Source organism: Anticarsia gemmatalis, chromosome W (assembly GCF_050436995.1).
Source record: "Anticarsia gemmatalis isolate Benzon Research Colony breed Stoneville strain chromosome W, ilAntGemm2 primary, whole genome shotgun sequence".
NCBI lineage: Eukaryota > Metazoa > Arthropoda > Insecta > Lepidoptera > Erebidae > Anticarsia > Anticarsia gemmatalis.
Genome location: NC_134775.1, coordinates 587,501 through 593,571, shown reverse-complemented (window position 1 = coordinate 593,571; position 6,071 = coordinate 587,501). Strand labels below are relative to the sequence as shown.

The 6,071-nt window shown below is 50.0% G+C and overlaps 2 non-coding genes and 1 pseudogene across 2 annotated transcripts; all 3 read right to left on the bottom strand.

Moving 5' to 3' along the window:
* Positions 1–1,175: 1,175 nt before the first annotated feature.
* LOC142986035 (5.8S ribosomal RNA) lies at positions 1,176–1,332 on the bottom strand. Its single transcript, XR_012960283.1, has one exon. It is a non-coding gene; the product is annotated as a 5.8S ribosomal RNA (ribosomal RNA).
* A 452-nt stretch (positions 1,333–1,784) lies between these two features.
* On the bottom strand, positions 1,785–3,686 carry LOC142986065 (small subunit ribosomal RNA). The gene has a single exon (XR_012960311.1). It is a non-coding gene; the product is annotated as a small subunit ribosomal RNA (ribosomal RNA).
* A 2,374-nt stretch (positions 3,687–6,060) lies between these two features.
* The window catches only part of LOC142986037 (large subunit ribosomal RNA), a 3,285-nt pseudogene continuing 3,274 nt past the window's right edge, over positions 6,061–6,071 (bottom strand).

Genomic DNA, 6,071 nt, shown 5'->3' with positions numbered 1-6,071 from the left:
CGGCCGGTCGGCCACCGTCGCGGTCCCACTATACCCGTGAAGGTACAATGGGGCTCCCGAACGGCGCTTAGACCGACATCGAACGGGTCGCGATGCATTTACTAAGAGAGAAGTGCACGCCGTCCGCGGACGTCGACGGACGCGCGTCGTGCCAGCCGACCGAGGCCGACGACATCGAGGCGCGCGTCCGTACGCCGCGGAATGACGATGAATCTCTCCGTTCGTTCATTCGAGTTTCGCAGGTTTACCCCTGAACGGTTTCACGTACTCTTGAACTCTCTCTTCAAAGTTCTTTTCAACTTTCCCTCACGGTACTTGTTCGCTATCGGTCTCGCGGTAATATTTAGCCTTAGATGGAGTTTACCACCCACTTAGGGCTGCACTCTCAAGCAACCCGACTCTAAGGAGAGTCCCTCTCGCCACGGTCCTCCGTCGCTACGGGCCTGGCACCCTCTGCGGGAAAACGGCCCCGTTCAAGACGAACTTGGACAGGAGCGACCGCGACGAGAAAGCGGAACCTCCCGAACACCACATCTCCCGCCGCCTGAACAACGGCGGGATTCAGTGCTGGGCTTCTTTCCTGTTCGCTCGCCGCTACTAAGGAAATCCTAGTTAGTTTCTTTTCCTCCGCTTACTAATATGCTTAAATTCGGCGGGTGATCCTCCCTGATCTGAGGCCAACGATAAAAAAATGAGGCAGACGCGATATCCGTCAGCGTTACGACGACGCAACCGTCCCGGAGGAACGACGACGGCGTCGATGCGCTCTTCGGACGTCGAGTCCGCCTACTGTGTGTATTGCGCGAAGATCGCGACGATATTAAATCACTCACGACACATAACACGGTGCGTGCATACACACACGCTCAACCCTCTCTATAAGTACATACACCGCCATGCGGCAAAAGTATTTCGAAGAGTCGAGCGCGCCGCTAGCGTATATGTGCGCGATATGATATTTCGCATATCATGCACTGTCCGCAGGCGGCACACCGCCGGTCGTTCGACAACGTTTGTGTAAACGTCGTCGCATGATCATCATCACAATCGACACGTGTGTGGTTCATCGTTGATATTTAAACGGACATTGGGACGAGGACTATTAGTCGACGTCACAATGAACCGTCATGTGCGCCCCCGTAAGGGCGCAATGTGGCATTTGTATTTTATACAGCCGGCCCTCAGACAGGAGTGGTCCTGGATGTGTCTCCACGGACCGCAATGTGCGTTCGAAATGTCGATGTTCAAATGTGTCCTGCAGTTCACACTATGACGCGCAGTTAACTGCGTTCTTCATCGACCCGCGAGCCAAGTGATCCACCGTCCAGGGTAATAGTTTTTACACCACTACCGCATGGATAATATTGTGTGTGTTAAATGTTACAAGTTACAAATGTTACATATGTATGTACATATATTATGTTTGTGGTATAACGATACACGACACACGATACAAGCGCGCCTACCGCAACAATGACGCTCTCGCGTGTTCTCGTTATGTGCGTTCGATTGACGAGCGCTCTCGTCGAGGTATCAACTCGCGGTAGCGGATTTGTATACCAGTCTACGTTGAAGTTACGACGAGCGCGACGCGAGATACGTTCGTCGGGTGGCGGCGCGAGATGCGCCACCCACCGTCGTCGAACAGAGTCTCTTTTTTGAGTTTTGGGTGTTTAGGATATATAAATATTATCATCACCATCATCGTTCATCGTGTGTGTGTGTGTGTGTGTGTGTGTGTACACGACAACAAAAACAGCGCGACGACAACAACGACAACACGTTAATGATCCTTCCGCAGGTTCCCCTACGGAAACCTTGTTACGACTTTTACTTCCTCTAAATGATCAAGTTTGGTCAACTTCCCAGCAACGCCGACGGCCGTGAAGCCACCGCGTGTCGGTCCGAAGACCTCACTAAATCATTCAATCGGTAGTAGCGACGGGCGGTGTGTACAAAGGGCAGGGACGTAATCAACGCGAGCTTATGACTCGCGCTTACTAGGAATTCCTCGTTTATGGGGGATAATTGCAAACCCCAATCCCCAGCACGAAGGAGTTTCAGCGGGTTGCCCGGGCCTCTAGGCCAGGGAGAACATGCTGATTCCTTCAGTGTAGCGCGCGTGCGGCCCAGGACATCTAAGGGCATCACAGACCTGTTATTGCTCAATCTCGTGCGGCTCGAAGCCGCCGGTCCCTCTAAGAAGAATTTTAATACGTCGCCAGTGAGTTGCGTGACGGAGCCACGCACACCTAAATGACGACGCCTATTTAGCAGGCTAGAGTCTCGTTCGTTACCGGAATTAACCAGACAAATCGCTCCACCAACTAAGAACGGCCATGCACCACCACCCACCGAATCAAGAAAGAGCTGTTAATCTGCCAATCCTTCCGGTGTCCGGGCCTGGTGAGATTTCCCGTGTTGAGTCAAATTAAGCCGCAGGCTCCACTCCTGGTGGTGCCCTTCCGTCAATTCCTTTAAGTTTCAGCTTTGCAACCATACTCCCCCCGGAGTCCAAAATCTTTGGTTTCCCGGAAGCTGCCCGCCGAGCCATTGTAGTAACGTCGGCGGATCGCTAGATGACATATTTACGGTTAGAACTAGGGCGGTATCTAATCGCCTTCGAACCTCTAACTTTCGTTCTTGATTGATGAAAACACCTTTGGCAAATGCTTTCGCTGATGTTCGTCTTGCGACGATCCAAGAATTTCACCTCTAACGTCGCAATACGAATGCCCCCAGTTATCCCTATTAATCATTACCTCGGAGTTCTGAAAACCAACAAAATAGAACCGAGATCATATTCTATTATTCCATGCACGAAATATTCAAGCAGCATTTTGAGCCCGCTTTGAGCACTCTAATTTGTTCAAAGTAAAATTGTCGGCCCACCTCGACACTCACCGAAGAGCACCGCGATAGGATTTTGATATTGAACCGGCGTATTACCGCCGGCTCACCGACGATATGCTCCGCAGACGTGTCAGTATCACCGCGGATGCGGTGCACCGACAGCGCGGCGCACAAATGCAACTACGAGCTTTTTAACCGCAACAATTTTAGTATACGCTATTGGAGCTGGAATTACCGCGGCTGCTGGCACCAGACTTGCCCTCCAATTGTTCCTCGTTAAAATATTTAAAGTGTACTCATTCCGATTACGAGGCCTCGTAAGAGTCCCGTATCGTTATTTTTCGTCACTACCTCCCCGTGCCGGGAGTGGGTAATTTGCGCGCCTGCTGCCTTCCTTGGATGTGGTAGCCGTTTCTCAGGCTCCCTCTCCGGAATCGAACCCTGATTCCCCGTTACCCGTGACAACCATGGTAGTCGCAGAAACTACCATCGAAAGTTGATAAGGCAGACATTTGAAAGATGCGTCGCCGGTACTGGACCATGCGATCGGCAAAAGTTATCCAGATTCATCAAAATTAACGACTTCAGACGCGGGGCCCTCCGTCGATTGGTTTTGATCTAATAAAAGCACTCATCCCATCACTGGTCAGAGTTCTGATTGCATGTATTAGCTCTAGAATTACCACAGTTATCCAAGTAACTGAGTAAGATCTAAGGAACCAAAACTGATATATTGAGCCATTCGCGGTATCGCCTTAATACGGCTTGCACTGAGACATGCATGGCTTAATCTTTGAGACAAGCATATAACTACTGGCAGGATCAACCAGGGAGCTATCGAATAGAACACGCGCTCGTAGCGCGCACTCCGTCGATCCCGCGCGTCGACGATCCTAGATCACGCCGACGCGTTACGGGCGAGCTCTGTAAAACGTACACACAACACGCACATGTAAATAAATATATGTAGTGTTGTGCGCACATAGAGAGTTTGGGGTCGCCGACGGGCGAACGTTTGAAACGGTTATATCTCAAACACGTCAAACGTCCGCTGCCCGCCTGCATTTTCAGGACACACTGACGTGGCCCCAATTGGGAACGTTCGTACCGAGACGCGTTCACATTTTATTTAAAAAAACGTTTAACACAATACGGATGTGAAACAATCACGATTCCGCCCGGTGTCTATAGAGTAACGCCTCGCTAGATAGAGGTGTAAGTATAATTTTTCTCGGGACCGCTTCGATTCTATACGGACTCGTGCATACACAACGGTCCGTCGGCCCACACAGTTAAAGAGATTCATCTATCTCTCTCGTTTTATCCGAGAGAATACGAGAGACGACGACGACGACGACGACGACAGTCGAGTCGTCCTGTCTGTAACGACGCGACTTTATTACATATATACATAGGTAGCAAAGTCTAGCGTCTCTTTCTCGTACTCTCTATTATCGAACAAACGAGAGTGATGATAAATATTTATGACAGAGCGACAACGAATAAGAACGCGTTGTCGCCCTAGCCTGCACAGCGGCGGCGCACGAACGAACGAACGAACGAACGAACGAACGAATGCACACTCACGGACGGTACACGAACGAGAGTCGAGAGAGTGTTTTCTTATAGCAAAGATTTTATTCGTCGCGTCGAAAACACTCCGCCGCGGTCAAGCACATACATCACTCTCTACTCGTGATAATCGTACAACTACTTCGTGTGTGCACATATGTTGCTGTGTAGAGTAGAAACACACATGACAACACTAGCACACAGTCCAATTCGTAGACGATTATAACACATATATATGCACACCTTTATTTTTTGTTTTCTTTCGGGGTGCATATATATGTGTTTTTTTCGTGATGATGCGCGCCCGCCGCCCGTCAACAACACAGAGTCGAGTCGCCGAAGTGAGACAACAAACGACGGAGACTGACTCTATGTTGTGAAACAGCTCTATCTCGCGCTCGCACTCGCCGCCGATCGTCGTTTGTCGTGAAACAAATGACGATCGCACCGCTGTACACATATGTCAAATCGTAGAGTCTGTGTCGTCGGGTTTGTGCGTTTCGCCGTGTGTGTTTACATAATAATATACATATGTGTGTTCGACGAGCAGGATTTTGTTTTTGTCCTGTCGATGACACAATTACCCAGACCTCCGACGCCTCACCCCTCACCCCCCCCAGGCCAAGAGGGGAGGGGGGAGCGGGGGGGGGGGCTTAATTTGCTGAATATAGGAGGGTTTTTTCAGTAGTCGGATCGGCAGGGTATTATTACAGTGATAGCGGGTAGACGGGGAGGGAGAGGGGGAGCAAAGGGGTTCAAGGGGGCGGGCGGTGGGCGATTAAGGGGAGGGGGGGGAGGGTAGAGGTAGTGGTAAGAGGTAGTGCTATGATGCGTCATTGTGTGATCGTATATTGATTGCAGGAGGGGGTGCATGCGAGCACCCCCCCCCTCCCCGGTCGTATCACCCCCCCCCCCTCCCCCTCCCCCGTCGCCGTTCCCCTTCCTACCACAGTCCCAAAAAAAAAAAAAAGGCAAAACATTAATTCTGGTTCTGTTCTGATTTTCAGTGACACCGAGAGGGCAGAAGGGTGACGCGGCGGCCGACAAAATTAAGTCAAGTGCAAGTTGCAACGAAACTTATGTTTTCAGCTTGGGGTGAGTTTCATCACCCTCACACGCTTTGAGGGCGAGAAAACCTCTCAACTCGGACAACTCGGGGGAAAATAAATGAAGGTGAGTTATATTATTATTATTATGTATGTATAATGATTTGAGGTTAACTAACGCTATTTATTATTCATCATCGTCATAACAATGCAATGAGACCTCGCTGCGGTTGGTTCGTGTATTAAAAGCGCGCGGGCTGCGCATGCGCATGCGAGCGTGTAGCGAGTGTATTAGATGTTTATTCGGTTCGTGTATTAAATTGCCCCACAACATGAAAGATCGAGCTACGCGCGCGCCTATAAATTTTTAATTTTTTTTTTTTCTCTCTCGTTTTCTCGTTGTCGAAGTTGGTCGACACACACACACACACAGAGAGAGAGAGAGAGAGAGACTGTAGCAGAGAGTGTTCGTGTTATAACGCGACCGTACACTATCGCGGTTCGCGTATGCGTGCGTGTATATAATATTGTATATATACGCACACTGCTGCGCGCGTTATATACAACAATATATCATCATCGTCCTCGGACGAATCACCT